Below are 19,387 nucleotides of genomic sequence, written 5' to 3' on the forward strand. Positions count from 1 at the left end.
TAAATCGCGTATAACCCTCTTAAGTGTATGGATTTTCCCAGAATAAAGCTGGCACGAGAGGGGAATCAGGCCTGTTTTCCCTTTTTTGCTGCTCTCAGTGGTGTTCACAGTGTTGCTAACGGTGTCTGATCTATTTAGATTGTAAGCTCTTTGGGGCAGGGACCCTCTTCTGTTCTGTGTTTGTACAGTTTCTAGGTTAATGAGGCCTCTACCCGGGTTGGGGTCTTGGGGTGCTACCGGAGTATAAATCAATATAGACAGACTAGCTGAGTAAGTTGTCCACTACAGCCGAGATGGAACAGCTGGCTTAGGGTCTGATTTCTCCAGTGCCTTGTGCGAATGTGTTCACTTCCACCTGTGCAAAATGGATATAAAAAGCTGCCACCTGTCTGAGTGAGTAATGGGAGAATTCTGGTTTGGCAGCAGTTTAGGCCGACTTTTCACAGCTGTAAATAACTATCCAGGGTGCATAGCAGTGCACAGTAACTGGAACAAAAAGAATAACTGGAAAAATATGTAAGATGATTTAGGAACAATGCTCTTTATCTCACCAGTCATGCTGAGATCCTATTTGCTTTCCAAATCCTTAATATTCTAGTACACACAACATTGTTTATTGTCCCAGTGGCTTTTCTCGCTCTAGGTTATTGGGGCACTGCATAAAACCAAGTTGGTTTCTTTTTTTAAAAATTGTTATCTTCTTGCTTCCCTTACCTAGCTAGTCTTTGAATGTTTCACATAACTTGAGCTGACTGTTTCTTTACCCAAAACTATCTCTAGGCGTACTGTGTTTTTGTATGGAGATGTACAATGAACATCAAACCAATATAATTGCAGAATGAGATGACATTATATAATCATATGGCAAATACCGTAATCTGAAATGTTTTAAGTTCATACATAAATGTATTACATAGCTCTAAAATGTTTGGTCTGATATTAATTTTATCCAGAGTCTTATTTATAGAGGCCTTGAAATACATTAAATGCAAAAGAAAAGGGTCAAATTCAGGGATGAATTTGGCTGAGGAATTGGGAGTGGCACACACAAGCTTTTCATCTGTAGGTCACCATTTTAACTGGGGCCCATGTCAGTAGTGACAGGAAGTAGTTGCCATCCAGTGCCTATTTGGGGACTAGGTGAAATAGAGTTGGGGACTCAGTCCAGTTTCTAGTGGGCACATATCTGAATCTCAAAAGTTAATTCAGCAAGGCACGATAAGCATTCAAGTAGTCCCACAGGGTAAAATTTTCAAATGCACCTAGGTGACTTAGGTTCTATTAGGCTCTAAAGTGCCAGAGTCACTTCTGAAAATGGGACTTAGGATCCTAAGTCACTTAGGTCCTTTGGAAAATTTGAAAATTGACTTCAGTGGGACTATTCAGGTGCTGTACATTAGGCACATGGTGATGTTCATTGCTGAATCAAGCCTTAGAGGGTATGCATTCTAGATCAATTTGTGATATACCACAAACCCAGTGTACCAGTTCCTGATAGGCTTTCTGAGTCTGGTTTGGAAGAAAGATGCAAAATCTCTGTGAGATTATTTGTTTTCACTTTGGCCTTTCCACACTAGTGTTGCCTGGGAGCAAGCCATCTAACTACTTGGATTGTAAACTCCTTGGGGCAAGGTCTGTCTTTTTGTTCTGTATTTGTACAGCGCCTAGCACAGTGGGGTCCTGGCCCATGCTAGGTTTGCCAGGCATCCGGCTTTTGACCGTTAAAAGTCTGGTTGGTGGTGCAGCAGGGCTAAGGCAGGCTCCACGCGGCACCCGGAAGCAGCCACCATGTCCCTGCAGCCCCTACGTGCTGGGGTGGCCAGAGAGGCTCCGCGCGTTGCCCCCGCCTGAGTGCCAGCTCCGCAGCTCCTATTGGCTGGGAACCACAGCCAATGGGAACCGTGGGGGCAGTACCTGCGGGTGCGGGCAGTGCATACCACGCAGAGCTGCCTGGCCGTCCCTGCACCTAGGAGCCGGATATGCCAACCGCTTCTGGGAGCTGCACGGAGCCAAGATAGGCAGGGAGCCTGCCTTAGCCCTGCTGTAATGCCTACCCGGAGCTACCTGAGGTAAGCGCTACTTGGCAGGAGCCCGAACCCCCACCAGCATCCCAACCCCCTGCTTCAGGTCAGAACCCCCTCGCGCACCCCCTCCCTCCCAGAGCCTACCCCCCAGTCCTGAACCCCCCTCCTGGAGCCCACACCCCAACCTCCTACCTCAGCCCTGAGCCCCCTCCCACACCCAAACACCCTCCTGGAGCCTGCACTCCCTCCCTGACCCAGCCTGGAGCCCCCTCCTGCACCCCAAAACCTCATCCCCGGCCCTAGCCCAGAGCTCACACCCCCGGCTGGAGCCCTCACCATCTCCCATACCCCAACTTCCTGCCCCAGCCCAGTGAAAGTGAGTGAGGGTGGGGGAGAGTGAGCAATGGAGGAAGGGGGCGTGGAGTGAGTGGGGGCGGGGCCTCAGAAGTGGCAGGGCCTCAGAAAAGGGGTGGGGCCTTGGAGAAGGGGGCAGAGCAAGGGTGTTCGGTTTTGTGCGATTAGAAAGTTGGCCACCTAGTCCATGCATAGGGCTCCTAGGCACTTGAGTAATAATACATCTAACAATTTGGAGTGTGTATGCGTGTGTGTATCTGTGCACAAAGGTCTTAAGGTCTGACCCTTGATGATATTCAAAAAAAATCTTATAAATTGCTCATAAACCATGGTGCTAAACTTAGTATAAATATATAGTTAGTTCTAATTCAAATCTATAGACGTTTACGTATTCTGCAAAATCCAGAATGTTGCCTAAACTTGCATCCATCCATCCCCTAGAGGGCAGGCTAATACTCTAGAGGCCAGTTTCTTTGCTGGTGTGAATTCGTGTAGCTCTGCTAACTGAATTAAGCTCGGTCAATATTAGCTGCTTTTAAACTGATTTAAGTGCAACCACACCAGGGTGTTGCACTGATTTAACTAAATCTATTTCTAAATCAGTTTGATTACATTGCTGCAAATTTGGTATAGGCCTGGATTAAACAGCTTGACAGGGTTACACCATTCACCTTACTCTGTCACCCTGATTCTGACAGCCAACAGATGGGATGCAACGTAAACTGGGCTGACACTTAGAAAGCATGGGTTAAATTGTGCTCTTATTGAGGCCAGTGGAATTTTTGCCATTTATTTTAGTGGGGGCTTTGGCCCTTAAGGGCTTTTATTTGAAATCCGATCATGAGCCATGTCTCTCTTTATTTCAGTTATAATGTTACATCCCAACAATGGGTTCTGTGCAATATTAGAGACTCTGCTTTCAGAATTTAATCAGAAGGTTTTAGGTTTTTTTAATAAATGGCCGAACCCTTCTTTTCTAGAGAAAAACAAAAAGACTGACTCGGCTGGAGGAGCCGCAGCTTTCGTAAATTGGTGTTGCTCCATTGATATCAACATCAGTTTACACCAACCGAGGATCTGGCCCAATAATTTAATGCTTAATGACCCCTCCCCCCATCATTTTTACTCCTAGCCATCCCTAGTAACAGTCTCAGATTCTCAGCCTGCTACCTCCTTTAAAATGCACATACCTTTATTCCAATTTTTCTAATCTAAATGCTGGCTGAGTCCACACGGGTGGAATAGTGGGGATTGGCACAGATGTATTTTTAAAAAATATTCTTTTGTATCCAACAACTGTCGCCCTAATGCAGTCAAAACACTTAAAAACAACTCTTTTGTTTCCTTTAAAAAGCACGGAAGGGTTGCTGCGATAAACAGCACCCGAGAGCTGTTAAAGCCCCCTTGTGGCTGTGAGTATTGTTGGTGTTTTGCCAAAAGCCCGTGGAGCATTAAAACAGCAGGTTAGCAAAGCCAGACACATAATCTACTAAAATCAACAATGCAATAGCTGCAGCTCCACGTCAAGAGTACTGTGTGGCTGGAGCAGTTACATTTCTCTGCATTTATTTAGCCTTGATGGTAACAGTAAGTGTAAATTTTGCATAGAGAGAGCAGCAAGGAAGTCAAGGTAAGATACCGTTTGAGTCTTGCTAAATTTGAACTGTAGTCACAATATATAGCAATATTTGAGGACCATGTGGCTATCCATATGTAAAGTAGAAAATGTATACACAGAAGCTCTTTAATGGAAAATGTGTATCTATACTGTATAAAGTACATAATTGTCCTTGCCTCTCTACTGTATGTTTGTATGCATATAAATTAAGGCATGTCTGGAGGAGCTATTGTTTCAGTGTCTTACAAATCTCAATTTGTGTGTCTGTGTTAAATGTGTAATGACTAACGTTGAACAGGAAGGCTTTATACATTAGATACGTGTGGACACCAAGAAGAATATCCTTCATGATTCGAATGTGTGATCTGTATGTAAGCTACTGTCGCATGCCACATTTATTTGGAACAGCAAATGATCCCAAGGTGTACGTGGAAATTTCAAAATTCAAAGGAGGCAACTTCAAAAGGTCTCTTCAGTGCTCTGCTCGCATATATGAATGGGGAATTCTTGATTGTTGGTGCTGTTTTCAAATGGCTTTTTTACTAGAATTGTGTAGGGGGACATTCTGCCTGCAGACAGACACCACCTCTGCGAACATGCGTCTCTAAGTACTGTATGCTTGACATAAATAGGACAATGGAGAAGCTTCCTCCGAATATATATCTTTAGCATCACAGTAGAATGTTTTCAGTAGAGACCTTCTTTCCCTTTGTTGTGTTTTTGTGGAAGATCTCTCGCTTATCTTGAGAAGACGGGGCATAATGCCCGCTCATAAAGCATATACAGTGCACAGCACTGCTCTTGTCATCTCATCTCTGTGGACACAGTACAAGCGACGAACCCTGTTCATGAGCTATACCACAGCAGTGATAAGGGATGGGAGATTGGTCATTTGCATCCCAGGTGTAAAAAGGGAATGAGATTTTCTTATATCCTGATTCTGTGTATTCCAGGAACTGCCTGTCTTCTTTAAGACCCTTGTTATTGTATTGCAAGGGACATAGTATCTGCCCACACGGCACATTGTATTGAGGATTGGAAATCAGCCAGTGATTCTAAATTCAGACTAAGAAGTGAGATTCAGACAGCATAATTCAGTTTTTGTGAGTAGCAGGTTTAACTAAATCTCTTTCTTCCTTCACAATAGGTGCTTCTTAAAAGGTAGCTGATGGTAACCCTATGAATAAATATGTTCTGCTTCTTTACCAGATATTTTCTGCACCTCTCCTCCTTCATCCTTTTTTGTTAAGGCTATTTGCATGAAAATAGGATGATGGTTTTTTTTGTTTTTTTTTTGTGAGTCCATCTGCTTCTGACTCCTGTTCTGCACCTGAAGTCAGAATCACTTGTGTATCACTGTTGGCTGTGATGGAAAGAGATACGTGACCCCAACATCAGCCTGAGGAGCTAGAGATCAGCCAAAACCAGGGTCATGAATCTGAACCCCTCCAGTTGCATGTGGGGCACGGATCCAAGCCTACCCCTGGTTCCAGGTTGGATCCTAAACCATAAGGGGCTGTTGTTTTCTGGTTCTGGTTTGGATGTAGCTGAAATCTCACAAGAACATTCAAGATTTTGTGAGAGGCTGATTTACTGAGATTTCTGACATCATGGTCTAAAATCTTGCAAGTACCTGATGTAAGTATAACCCAGTACAAAATCAAAAAGTAGCCCTGATTTGGCCTTGAATCAGAACTCCGAAGCCTGCTTAAACCTAAATTGTGATCCAGAACACCTCTCACTCAGCCCATCTCCTCTTGGCCAAGTGCTCCCTTTGGTTAAATAGTGCGGAGTGTGGATAGATTACAGCTTACTAAGAAAAGTGACCAGAAACCCACCTGCATGTCTTCACCCATAAAAAGAGACTGATCGTAAGGCAACAGTGCGGGAGGACCGTTAAGTGGATTTGTAGGGGAATGGTCAGATAGAAAGAGAAGGAGTCAAGACCAGCCCTTTTTGCTTCAGCTGTTGTCGCCTATAAAATACAGACAAATATGCACTGCAAAGTTAACAGAAGAACGGCCACACTGGGTCAGACCAATGGTCCATCTAGCCCAGTGTCCTGTCTTCCGACAGTGGCCAGTGCCAGGTGGCCCAGAGAGAATGGACAGAACAGGGGAATTATCAAGTGATCCATCCCTTGTTGTCCAGTCCCAGCATCTGCGTAGTTAATGCTACTCCAACCAGCAGTAGCTAAGGGATCACAGCAAAGGATGGAATAGTCCTGAAATATAAGTAGCCCTGCTGATGGTAGTGTCAGGGGGAGTCATGTGTGTCCATGCAGTGGTACTCGTCTGTTTGCCTACTTCAGAGTGTGGTGGGGGGAGCTGCCCTCTGGCGCTGCAGAGTGTGTGTTTGTGTGTGCACACGCACTGCTCCTTTCAAGTGCCGTCAGAGTTTTGGTGCATCCCTTCTGAGCTACGTTCACACCGAGGAAGAGCGTGAGACCCCAAGAACTAGATGCTCTCAGTAATAAAGAGCAGGAGGAAAGAAATACAGAAAATCTGCGATGTATGAACAGCTTCTTTCGAAAAAGTATGGTCATTTAGAAAATGTCAGCTGCTCTTTAATCATTGTTGAAGGGATAGGATTCTAATGGGGGCAGCGCTATGGCCATAAAAGGCAGAATAGCCGTGCACATCAAAATGGGTTCCACTGAATAATGGTTAAATAATACATTTAATGAAAGATTGGGAAGCTGTGAAATTTCTTGATCTGTCATCTTTTAAGATCAGATAAAACCCCTTACCCAGTGGTGAGCTGGAGCCGGTTCGCACGAACCGGTTGTTAAATTTTGAAGCAGTTTTAGAACCGGTTGTTAACCCGCTTCCCTGCAGGGGGCGCTGAGGCTTTGATGGGCTCCAGCCGGGAAGTGATGTAATTCCTCCTCCGGCCGCCGGGGGCGCTGTGCTGCGGGAGCCATGTGGGCTGCCGCCTGGCCATGGCCACGAGCCCTGGTGCTGCTGCTGCTCCCCTGGCCCTAGGGCTCCCGCTGCTGCCTGGTGGGTTCCCGGCTGCTCTGCTGGGCCTGGGCTGCGTCCGGCTGCTCTCCCCGTGAGCCCACAGCCAGCCCCTGCCCGCAGCCAGCCCCTGCCGCATGCACCCCCTGCCCTGCCTCCAGCCACCCCAGCACCCCCTGCCCGCAGCCAGCCCCTGCCGCACGCACTGCACCCGCTGCCTGCAGCCAGCCCCTGCTGCACGCACCCCCTGCCCTGCCTCCAGCCACCCCAGCACCCCCTGCCCGCAACGAGCCCCTGCCTCCAGCCACCCCAGCACCCCCTGCCTGCAGCCAGCCCCTGCCTCCAGCCACCCCAGCACCCCCTGCCTGCAGCCAGCCCCTGCCGCACGCACCCCCTGCCCTGCCTCCAGCCAGCCCCTGCCCGCAGCCAGCCCCTGCACCCCCTGCCTGCAGCCAGCCGCTGCCGCAAGCACCCCCTGCCCTGCCTCCAGCCACCCCAGCACCCCCTGTCCGCAACCAGCCCCTGCCTCCAGCCACCCCAGCACCCCCTGCCTGCAGCCAGCCCCTGCCTCCAGCCACCCCAGCACCCCCTGCCTGCAGCCAGCCCCTGCCGCACCCCCTGCCCTGCCTCCAGCCAGCCCCTGCACCCCCTGCCCGCAGCCAGCCCCTGCCTCCAGCCAGCTCCTGCACTCCCTGCCTGCAGCTAGCCTTTGCACCCGCTGCCCGCAGCCAGCCCCTGCTGCACGCACCCCCTGCCCTGCCTCCAGCGAGCCCCTGCACTCCCTGCCTGCAGCTAGCCCCTGCCTGCAGCCAGCCCCTGCACCCCCTGCCCGCAGCCAGCCCCTGCCACACGCACCCCTGCCCTGCCCGCAGCCAGCCCCCGTCTCCAGCCGCCTCCGCACCCCCTGCCCACAGTCAGCCCCTGCCGCACCCCCTGCCCTTTATCCAGCCAACCCCTGCTGTACCCTCGCCCTGCCCGCACCAGCCTGTCTCCAGCCAGCCCTGCCGCATCCCCTGCCCTGCCTGCACCAGCCCCCGTCTCCAGCCACCCCCGCACCCCTTGCCCACACCAGCCCCTGTCTCCAGCCACCCCTGCACCCCCTGCCCGCACCAGCCCCTGGCACACCCTCTGCTGCCCGCAGCCAGCCCCTGCCGCACCCCCTGCCCTGCCCGCAGCCAACCCCTGTCTCCAGCCAGCCATGCATCCCCCTGCCCTGCTTGCAGCCAGCCTCTATCTCCAGTCAGTCCCTGCCTTGTCTCCAGCCAGCACCACACCCCCTTGCCTCCAGTCAACCCCGCACCTTCCTGGCTCCAGCCAGCTCCATACCTCCTGCCCTGGCTGCAGCCAGCCCCGCACCCCCTGCTTCCAGCTAGCCCTGTCCCATGCCCCTGTCTGCAGCTGGCCCCACGTCCACTGGTCCCTTGCAGTTCCCAGGGCAGTAACCCTGCATGCCTGCTTCAATGATGGGGGCATGGAGCAGCTAGGACCCACACATGTGCACCCCCTAGGGTGACCAGACAACAAGTGTGAAAAATCAGGACGGGGGTGGGGGGTAATAGGAGCCTATATAAGAAAAAGACCCCAAAATCGGGACTGTCCCTATAAAATCGGGACATCTGGTCACCTTAGCACACCCCCAGGGTGTCTTAAATCTTAAATCGCCGTCCAGGAAAATACAGACGTATGGTAACCCTGTTGGTATAAAAAATACATACTGGGGCACATCCCTTAAATTAGAACTTTTTGTAGGGAACTGGTTGTTAATATTTTGGCAGCTCATCACTGCCTTTACCCTAGAAAGAGCAGAACCATTGAATCGCACAGATGCGGTACTGTGGTGTATCCCATTTAAGGATAGTGATGTCCCCGGTCCAGTCAACCATGTTCCAAGGCTCAGCCCCTTTAAGAGCAGGCATGCTCTTAAAGGATGCGTAGTTCTCTGAGGGATCTGGGGAATTGTAGTCAGAGGGAGGGGAGGAAAATATCAGGTAACGATCATGTGACCAGCTAGAGTATATAAAGGAAGCCTGTTGCTCAGAAAGCACAGAGGGATGCAGGGGTTTGCTGGTGTGGAAATCGTAGTTGACAGACCTGCGGGAAGCAAAGCAAAGCAAAGCGTGGGTGAAGCCTCAGCTGGGAAAGGCTATATAGGACTGTGAAGCCCTGGAGGGAAGGATAAGGCTGATGAGGCCCTGGTGAAGGTCTTCAGGGACTTTGGGAAGGGCTGGGAAGAACTGGTGAGCTTGGGGAAGGGGACTAGAAGCTTTGCTTTCAGTGAAGCTTACTTTATGTTCATAAACCAAACCCCAGAAGGGGAGTGGTAATTCAAAAGTGCCAGTTGTGGGTGTTTTTCTTGACGGGTATGAAAATCAAGGTAGTGGATGCACCTGATGGCAGAGTAGGTAAGCTGTTGCTTCACGTATATATCTGCCGATGTTCATCCGCACAGCAGGTGGATTTCCACCTGGTGCAAAGGTCTCAAACAAAATCCTAGGCACCACTGAAGCCCCAAGTAAGTGGTGTAATTTGGGTTTCAATATTGCACAAGGTGTCTGCACTAGGGTGACTCTTGCATATGCTGAATGAAAACATGCGTTGTATGTAAACTAAAAGGTTTGTATTTTAAATAGATTAACTTGGATATAAGGGGAGTGCATGATACGTTCAAGAGAGACTGGCTCCCAGTATGTCTTTAATCTTCTGAGTAACCACATTAAAGTCAAGACTGTGTCATGAACCCTGCAATCTCCTACTGTCATCACTGTGTGGTGGGAAAAAGTGCAGTGCTAAATAAACTCAGGACAGTCACTCCAGCTCCTGATACTTAAAAAGTCCCAGTCTAATAATAATAATGGTCTATAACCCTTTTTATATTTTTAAGCACTCTCCAAATACTCATGATCTGCAAGGGTTGGTCTTGGTTCCAAACTTTCTCCAAGCTGAGGAGTATTTGGATCTAGGCTTTAGGTTAGGGCCCATCTCTAATGTGGACTAAACACTAACTAAACCATAGACGTGTTTTGTTAAATAACTGCATTGTGGGAAACTGCGCATTCAACATCTCCACATTGCTCTGCCATCAGTTATACAAGTAGCCAGAGCCCCTGGCATTGCTGGGTGTCTAAAAGACTCTTGACTACTGTGTAGCAAGTAGCTGTTTGAGGGTAAATCATTGCGTTTTCTGTGAAGTAGGAAGACTAGTAATGGGGCACCTTTTATCCCAGCATTTTCGATAATAGGGGAAGGACCCTGTGATGGGGTGCTTGCCCAATACTGGCAGCAAGGGATTAACAGGGCCCTAGAGAGGCTGCGCAGGAAGTAGCCAGTAGGAGAGGGGCTGCGAGGAACAGCTAATCAGATCCCAGAAGGCCCATATTAGAAGAATTGCAGTTACTCCCTGAAGTTCAAGGAGGGAGGACTGGGTGCCTGGCAGGCAGAAGGAAACTAGCACCCTGGCTAGAGAAGAGCTTCTGGCTGGCTGCTGAGATTTGCAGGCTGAGGTCCTGAGGCAAGGACAAAGGGGGTGTTGGGGCCATTGGGGAAGTGGCTGAATAATTGGCTGCAGTCGCTGCTGGGGACGTGGCGGGACAGTTGGACTGCAACACTCGCCCCTGGAAGGTGGGCGCACAGCTCTCGACGTGTCCGCAGGGTTGCGTCCTGAAGAGGATGCTGCGTTCCGTGGAGCGATGTGGGTCTGGGAGCAGAAGTGATGGCGGGTGAGGCACCACCAGGCATGGGTGTAGTGACCTGTGGAGTTAATCCCCAAGATGATCAGCAGGAGGCGCCAGCATGATGAGTGGAGCCCCGTCACAGACCCTAACAGCCAACACTCAAACTTGGGCAACTGGAGTTAATCTCCTAAATAAGTTGCCTGACTTTAAAAATGCTGAGCACCCCTCAATGTCAAAGGGTGCTGCTGGAGCTCAGTGCCTCTGAAACATCAGGTCGCTGACAGAGGTGCCTGGTTTTGGTCTCCTAAGTGTGAAAATGTTGTTGGTTGAAGTCCCCTTGAGCTGGCAGTGAGTGAGAGCCCTGTACAGTGTTAGTGTTGTGTACCTGGCTTCCATGGTGCCATGAACCAAGCTAACTTATTACACAATGTATTAGAATACATCTGTGGCCCTGCCTGATGTGCAGGATTTCTGTATTCCGAGTGGGAGAAGCCTCTTCTGTCTTGAGTGTACTGGGAGTGTTATCTAAGAGACCTGCACGGGCTGTGTTCTGCTCCCAGGGTGTCAGAGTAACTAGGAGTTACTTGTATTGCATGGTAGGAGAACCAGGCTTTGGGATCTGGCGCCTCTTCTGCAGCTTGAAGACAGTCCTTCATCCTCTTTAAAAGCTCCTAGGTAACAATGAGATCTATACTGTATTGAGAAGACAGATTAGCATCAATAGACTTTAAATGCTGAAATAGTTAAACATATTGATCTTCACTGCAATCCTGTTGGCTCTTGCCCCTGAGAAATTCAGGCTTTAAATTGTTTGTTTGCCTTCTCTTTCTCTAAGAATGAGATTAGCAGAAGTACAAATACTCTTAGACATTCAATAAAAGCTGATTATTTTGCTATGACCACGCATCCAGTTGAACAAAGTCCTTTGTCAGATCACTTTCAACAGCCCCCGTTGAATCAATGCTATTTTATCAGGGCATCATCTGTGTACATAACCAATTTACACTCACTAATGACATATGGCCAGATCCACATCTTGTGTAAATGTGCACAGTTGCCTTGAAGTCAATGGAGTTAGGGTGAATTACACCAGCTACGGATCTGATCTGCTTCTGAAGTAGCCATTTAACAAAAGGTTTTATGGTATGCCCCACAAAGAAAGATTGTAGGATGTCTTCCCGGGTACACTTGAGTGCCCCCCCCACCTCTTCGTCACTCAACAAACTGGTGTGTTTTAAGTCTCTGGAGTCCGAACAGAGTCCATGCACGGTGTTTGTCTTGGGGTCCTTAGAGGATCTGCACCCCAAGAATTTGTCTATCTAGCACGCCATCCTGACTCTTTATACCCTACTGTCCATTGCCCAGGACTTGGAACCAATGCTGACCCCACAGGTTCCTCTGTATCTTAAACACATCCTCTCCCAAAATCCCACTGATGATATGAGCCTTCTGTATTGCAGATTAACATGCTCAGGTGGCCTGTGGTTAGGTGTAGTACATACAGGACTCGAACACACAGCATTGTTCTTCAGTAGCATAACAAATACACAGATATACCAAAATAATAAATCTTGTGTGTGGTTCTCTGCCTCAGTTTCCTCTCCACTCAAGAATATTCTTTGAGCTGGCGTCAGGGTCATCTGAGGCTCTCCAATGTCCTTCTGTTGTAGTGCATGGGTTGGGTGCTTCTGAAACATGGAGGCTTCTCCCTTAGCTTGCCTCCTTTGACTGTGGCTGGCCTGTCCCCTTCCCTTCTCCTGCCCAAACTTCTTGTGTGTGGGTCTTTCCTCCTATGAGTCCTTTTTAAACACCTGTTTGGTCACTTCTGTCTTGTTGACCTCCTTGGAGAATTCCACTCCCTCCGTTTTGCACCTGCCTTTAGGCAAGAGGGGGAAGTATCTTCTCCCAGCTTGGGCAACCCCTCTTAGCATATCTATTGGCTGATCAAGGAACAATCATTATAATTGGGTACTCCCCATTGTCCTCGCTCTGGTATGTACCTGTTGTAGATCCTGTCGGCAATGGTGGCTACCCAGAGGCAGAGGACATTCATGATCAAACAGTTTGATATCAACAACTGCATAATAAAGCCATGAGATCAACCTGAATTCATATATTTTACTTATGTTTCCAAAATTGTCACAGTCTATTTCCACTGATACTCCACTTTACTTTGCACAAATAAATCAAACATTCTTAGTGTCTTGGTTGTATTTCTAGTATAATTTCACAATCAGTGTGTTGTGATCAACAATCTTAAAAAGCCACCAGCACCTTTATTGAGGCAGCACCCTAGTTTGTGCCCCCCCCTTTTTTAAATCACTAGTGTATGTAGACACATTCATTGGAATATTTCCAGCAGCAATTCACATTTTAGAAAAATCACACGTCTTAAATGTAAATAGTTGTTCAATCTCCTGATCGGGTTTGGTTTTTCAAACAGAATAACCAGTAGAGGCATCTAATGCTTCAGGACAAATCATTTTTTGTAATCAGCAGTGTGTTCCTCTAGCTACTTTTAATGATTCTGGGCTAAATCCGGTGTAACCTTGTCTGTATTGTTCAAATGCCTCTTACTGGATGACCTCAGTAAAAATGAGCTTATGTTCGTTCTTCCATTTGAATTTGTGGGTATGTAGACTTGTTAGTGAAGCTGAAAAGGGGCTGTTTGGACGGGTGGTTAGAGCAAAGCAGTTGAGAGCCTGGATAATCATAAAGGCCAGTCTGAGCTGAGGTTTTGACTTCCCTGTGTGACCACTGGTAAGTCACTTGACCTTTCTGTACATAATGGTATGCGTACATTGCAATCATGGGGTGTAATTGCAGCTTGTGTAGATGCAGCTTTAATCTAGCTAGTTTGGGTACCAGAGAGTGAAGCTGCAGCTGCATTGGTTTGTGCAGCTTGTTTAAAGGAATACAGACTAGCGCATCTGGGGATTAGCTTGATTAAAATGGAGGTGTCCAGGGAAAAACCCGAGAAGCATTTGCATTGTTTTGTTTCTCCTATGTTCTTAGATTCTGAACTCTCAGAGCAAGGACTGTTCTTAAATACTTAGAAAGGGCCTGGCATGGAGTGGGTGCTAATGCAAATAAATACCTGCAAGTCTCATTGTATTTTTCTTCCTTTGGTCAAATCTCACATTTAGATAGATTGGGGAATTGGATCTTCAGTTTTCTATGCACACATTGGCATCCCCAGGCTTATTTTATTGTGTCCTGAGCCTCACAGATAAACATCCAAGATCTAGGGAGTGTTCCCAGTTGAGCTGGGTAAGCTGGCACGTACTGTAAATTGCATATATTCCTTCTCTATCTCCTACACAGTATTCCAGGTAACAAACAGCGTGAACGGGATCCCAGAAATGCATTACAGGTAGGCTCGTAATGACAATCAGTGCAACTAGTTCTCTGACTTATGAAAACCACATTAAGGCCTCTCAGAAATGTACCCTGCTGTGTTTGATGTTGAGCTAATAATCACCTCTTGGGTGACTGAGTTGTTTGTGATCACTTTTGGTAGTTGCCTGAGAGAGGTTTCACTAGACCCGAGAAAGCGTGTTAATAATGACATAACGTGTCCTGTGTATGAACAATGCATCTTAAATAGCAACCTGCAAAAAACAGGCTTTGGAATCTTTTCTTTTCTTTTCTCCACAGGAACCCACTGCTCTAGGCATGTCGGTAGATTTCCAGCCTCATTCCACTGTAGCAGTAGCATGGGGAAAAGTAGCAGGCAGCCTCCTTTGTTCTACAATTCATTCCTGTGCTGCCTTGCTTTGCCTTATCGATAGGGCTGGGATGTGGAATGTCTTTTAGCGGCCACGATATAATCTAATCCCATTCCTGCATGGACACTACCTTTTCATGTAGAATTGGAATAAAAAGATGAATAGTGTTGCTATTCCTTTAGTCTAAATCAGTGCATGAGGGATTAGAACATTAATGATGCAATTTGTCTTCTGCAGCCAAAGGAGCAAAGCAAAGAACTATACTGTCCTTCCTGGGCATAATTTCAGCACCAGCTGTTCATCAGTAAAGGTACTCCTCTATACTAACAAGTATGCCCATCTCTCCCTTGCCTGTATTTCGATGATCTATCACAGATCTTTCTATATGCAAATAGGTTGGTAAGATATATGCCAACTGTTCTTTGCAAATCAGAAATAAATGCATGGTTTGTTCATCATCACTTTTAGAAAAAAATCTGAGTTTTCTTCCTGATGAATTCCAGTAGGATGTTACTTGCTGGCATTTTGGCAACTGTAGAAATTTTGAGATGGAAAAGACTTGCTGGCAAAATGCTAAAGAGGACTGTAATTTTGGGTGTCCTGAGATGGTTTTGAGATATTCCAAGCTGGACCTCTGAAATTAGAGAACACTTCTGAAAAATTTTGGCCTTCCTGTAGGACAGATTACTTCCATAGGCATCCGTAAGAGCAGAGGTGGGCAAACTATGGCCTGCGGGTCACATCCGGCCTGCGGGATTGTCCTGCCCGGCCCCTGTGCTCCTGGCCCGGGAGGCTAGCCCTCCTCCCACGCACCCACACCGCCGCACGGTGCAATGCTCTGGGCAGCGGGGCTGCAGAGCCCAGCCTGACCTGGTGCTCTGTGGTGCGTGGCCGCGGCACGGCTGCCTATGCTGGTGCAGCCATGCTGCTAGCCACCGGTGCTCCAGGCAGCGCGGTCAGGGGTCAGGGTGGGGGGGTTGGATAGAGGGCAGGAGAGTTCGGTGGGTGGTCAGGGGCGTGGATAGGGGTCGGGGCGGTCAGAGGGCGGGGAATGGGGGTTAAATGGGAGTCCCGGGGGGAGGGCAGTCAGGAAGGAGAGGAGTGGTTGGATGGGGTGGCGGTGGGAGGTCAGGGGACAGGGAGCAGGGTGGTGGTGGATGGGGCAGGGGTCCCAGGGAGTCAGTCAGGAAGGAGACGGGAGGTTGAATGGGGTGGTGGAGGGCAGTTAGGGGCCAGGGGGCAGTTAGGGGGAAGGGGTCCGGGAGTGGTCAGGGAGAAGGGGTGGTTGGATGGTGTAGGGGTCCCAGGGAGGCAGTCAGGAAGGGGGGGGTTGGATGGGGTGGCGGGGGGCAGTTAGGGGCAGAGGTCCCCAGGGGGCTGACAGGGGACCGAGGGGGGGTGGATGGGGCAGAGGTCCCCAGGAGACCATCAGGGAACAGGGGTAGGTGGATGCGGCAGGAGTCCTGGGGGGGCCGGTCCACGCCTGGCTGTTTGGGGAGGCACAGCCCTAACCCTAACCGGCCCTCCATACAATTTCAGAAATCCGATGCGGCCCTCAGGCCAAAAAGTTTGCCACCCCTGAGTAAGAAGCTCAGCACTGGGTGAAGAGTTCACAATGTGGTCAGTGTAGTTTTGTTCAGTACGGTGACTCAAATTCAGACCGAGTATCGGTGGATGTATCTCTGAGGTAGAGTTGGTCAGGAATTTTTTGATGAACCCTCCTTTTGCAAAAAAAATAAAAATAGTTATGTGTCCGAATCAAAAGTGCTCCTGAAATGGTTTTGACAAATCTCCTAACTCAAAACATTATTTAAAAACGTTGAAATTATCAAAATGCTCCATTTTAACACTTCAGAAAATATTTTGATTTTTTTGCGATGAAATGAAATGTTGTTAGATTTAGACTAAAGGAAAGAAAAAAGTCAAAATTGAAACTCAACGTTTTGAAATTACTGCAGCAAAACATCTTGTTGGACCTGAAGCAAACTTTCTTTCAGATTTCTGGTTTAAAAAACACCAAGTTCAACTGCTGTCCTGATTGCAGGGTGGGAAAATAGTGTCCCATCCAGCTGTACTCTGAAGCCTTTTACTTGCAGCATTAGGTTTTCAAAATAAGTCTGTAATTTGCCCCTATATGTGCCTCATTATGGATGGCACTGAGCACTCACTGAATTCAGTAGGAGTTAAAGGCACTCAACACCCTGCAGGTGTTTCCCAGGGTTCTAACCCTGTCTCTTCCTGCCTGCGGTGTGTGCTCACGTTCCTGTGTCTGTTCTTTTTCTCTGTCGCCTGCATCCACCGTTTCTCTGTCCCTTGAAACAAGGGGAAGCCAGGACACACAGCTGCTGCAACCTCAGCCAGCAGGGGGAGTATTTTGCATGACACAGGGACTGATCTGCAGCACATTAATTAGCTGATTACACTGCTAACTCAACATGAAGCTGTGTTATTCATGTGCAAACTATGTTAAAATAATGCTAAGTGATCTGGCTTAACACAGCACAAGGTCTGGCTAATTCCAGTCTGGGCTGGTTGCAGCTGTCAGAGGATTATTTTGCTCCTTCAGAAAACAAGTGACAGTCATTTTACCCCTATCTTGATAGATCCTCTTTAATAGGTTTCAGAGTAACAGCCGTGTTAGTCTGTATTCGCAAAAAGAAAAGGAGTACTTGTGGCACCTTAGAGACTAACCAATTTATTTGATTTATTTATTTATTGAATTTATTTGATACAGTATGCATCCGATGAAGTGAGCTGTAGCTCACGAAAGCTTATGCTGAAATAAATTGGTTAGTCTCTAAGGTGCCACAAGTACTCCTTTCCTCTTTAATAGGTTCATTAGTGCAAATTTGTGCAAGCTGCAGTCTTCTGATGGAAATGCTGTCCTTTTGGTCTAGCTAAGCTTGGTAACAACATAATATTTAGCACACTAAAAGCAGGGTCCCTTCCTAACCTGCCCTAGAAACACAGTTCACACACAGTGTAAAATGCAAACGTGTGCTACTTCCTGATCTTGGTTTATTAATAAGCAAAACAGCAATAAGATAATAAAGTTCTGCTGGTGCCTCGCCAGATTTAGCTGCTCCGAGGGTTCCTCCCTGCAAGATTGCTCAGCCCACACCCTATATCCTCTCTCCATCTCCCTGAAATCCAACTGGGGAAAAGTTACGTCCTCAGTAGAACTCCCTGAGCCCTTTTTCAGTGGAATCATCTCCTGCAAACTGGGCGGTTATTTCAGGCAAACGCTGCCAGCTGGATTTTTTGTTACATTAGTTCTACGCTGATAGCATTTCATATGCTTAAATGGAGTCACTCCAGTGTAAGTGAGGGGAGAGACAGAACCATAGTTCTTTTCATTTTCAAATTGCTTTACCAATGGGCGCTTAATTCTGTGCTGGCTTGTGGAGCTTCAGTGACTTCAAAGGGCGTACATTGGCTCTCAGTGCAGAATCTGCACCCATACTAGCTAGCTTTTCCTCACAACCCCTTCGTGAGGCAAGCAATATTATCATCCCCATTTACAGAAGGGGGGGAAACTGGGCCAGAGTGGTGAAGTTTCCATTGGCCTCAATAAGAGTTAGAATAGAACTCAGGACTTCCAGGCTGCCATTCCTCTGATCAGGCCATTAGACAGGACCCTTCTACATTTATTGTATTGTATATGCAGCTTATGCTGTGCATATGTATCCATAATTTTGAAGAATGTATTTCCCTGGCCCTGCATACCCTTTCCCTTACAGTGTCCTGTGACTGGTTCAATAGTCTTTTTAAAACCCCCCTGAAAACTTCGCATTTTGAAATGACCAACCAGCTTTCACTTTAGTTGCACAGAAGGACTGATAGGAAATGCGGGTTCAATCCTGCAAGAGACCGAGTGCCCTCAATTCCCATTACTTCACGGAAAGCGGGAATTGAGGCTGCTCAGCATGTCACAGGAGGCAACTGGCACCTTGCACGTCTGGCCTTTCAGCGTATGTCTACACTGCTCTCAGGAGGGCTGATTGCAACGGGATAGATAGACCCGTGCGACCTTCGGTGCTGCGAGCTTGCTTAAAATAACAGTGTAGTTGCAGTGGCATGGGCTAGTTTCCCGAGTTCTGTTCTCTGCCCCCTGCCAGACCCAAGGTATGTACTCACCACGGGCTAGCCCTCCCCACACTGTTATTTTTAGCAGTCTAGCTCGATCCGAGCTAGCCTGGCTATGCCTACCTGTGCTGTCCAGCTGGCACAGTAGGCATCTGAGCTGGCAGAGGCGGGTAATGCATGTTTACAAGGGTCGGTGTGCTTTGCTCATGTGTGTGAGAAAGTGGGAGGGTGAGTGAGAGGGTGGGATGTGAGACTAGAAATGCTTCATTATCTGTCCTTTATGGAAACTGCCACCTCATTTACTGCAGGAAACCACACGTGCGATTAACAGTTACCAGGCAGCGGCTGCAGGGCAGCTTGGGGTCTCAGATTCTTCTTTTTCTCGCCCATCCGCTCTGACCCTTAGCTCGAGCAGAACCTTTGCATTAAGGCTTTCATTATAAATCCGACGTAAGCACTGACTGTGGATAGCAAGTGAGTTAGCGTCCTCCTGGCCCACAATCATGTGCAGAAAATAGAGCGATGGGGGAAAAACCCAACTGCGATATACAGCTCAGTTATTCAATCATCTAGTTTTGCACTCAAATTGCTACACCCCCCCCCCCGTAATAAACACATTTAGTGGGCAGTATAAATGGAAGAGGAGTGTAGTTGCTCGTTAACAACACTTACTGCTTCTCCCCTGCAGATCTGAAAGTGCTTTACAAAGGAGGTTAAGTCCCAATGCCCTCATTTTATTTCTGGGAACTAAACCCCAGAGAGAATGAAGTGATTATGACTTTCCCAAACGACACTGGAGACCAGCTGGGAATCTAAGATGATCTCGTGGCTTCCACTCCCCTGGACAACACAACTTCCCCACTGGATAACAGAGAATTCTGGGCCACACCTATTAAGGAAACACTGCATTTTGTGTTATGATGCCATGGAGCCCTCTCAGTGCTTC

At 48.0% G+C, this 19,387-nt stretch overlaps 1 protein-coding gene across 5 annotated transcripts in view; it reads left to right on the top strand.

Annotated features, from left to right (window-relative positions):
- The window catches only part of RAP1GAP2 (RAP1 GTPase activating protein 2), a 265,418-nt gene that overhangs the window by 30,377 nt on the left and 215,654 nt on the right, over positions 1-19,387 (top strand). The window contains exon 1 of one of the 5 annotated variants that reach the window (XM_073315717.1): positions 3,860-4,008. The exons of 3 other annotated variants lie outside the window; for them this stretch is intronic. The gene's annotated coding sequence lies outside the window, so the exon portion shown is untranslated. Of the gene's footprint in view, positions 1-3,859; positions 4,009-19,387 lie in introns of those variants that run through there. One more of the 5 variants, XM_073315720.1, reaches the window with a different exon arrangement.

This window comes from Lepidochelys kempii, chromosome 17 (assembly GCF_965140265.1).
Source record: "Lepidochelys kempii isolate rLepKem1 chromosome 17, rLepKem1.hap2, whole genome shotgun sequence".
In the NCBI taxonomy this organism is placed as follows: domain Eukaryota; kingdom Metazoa; phylum Chordata; order Testudines; family Cheloniidae; genus Lepidochelys; species Lepidochelys kempii.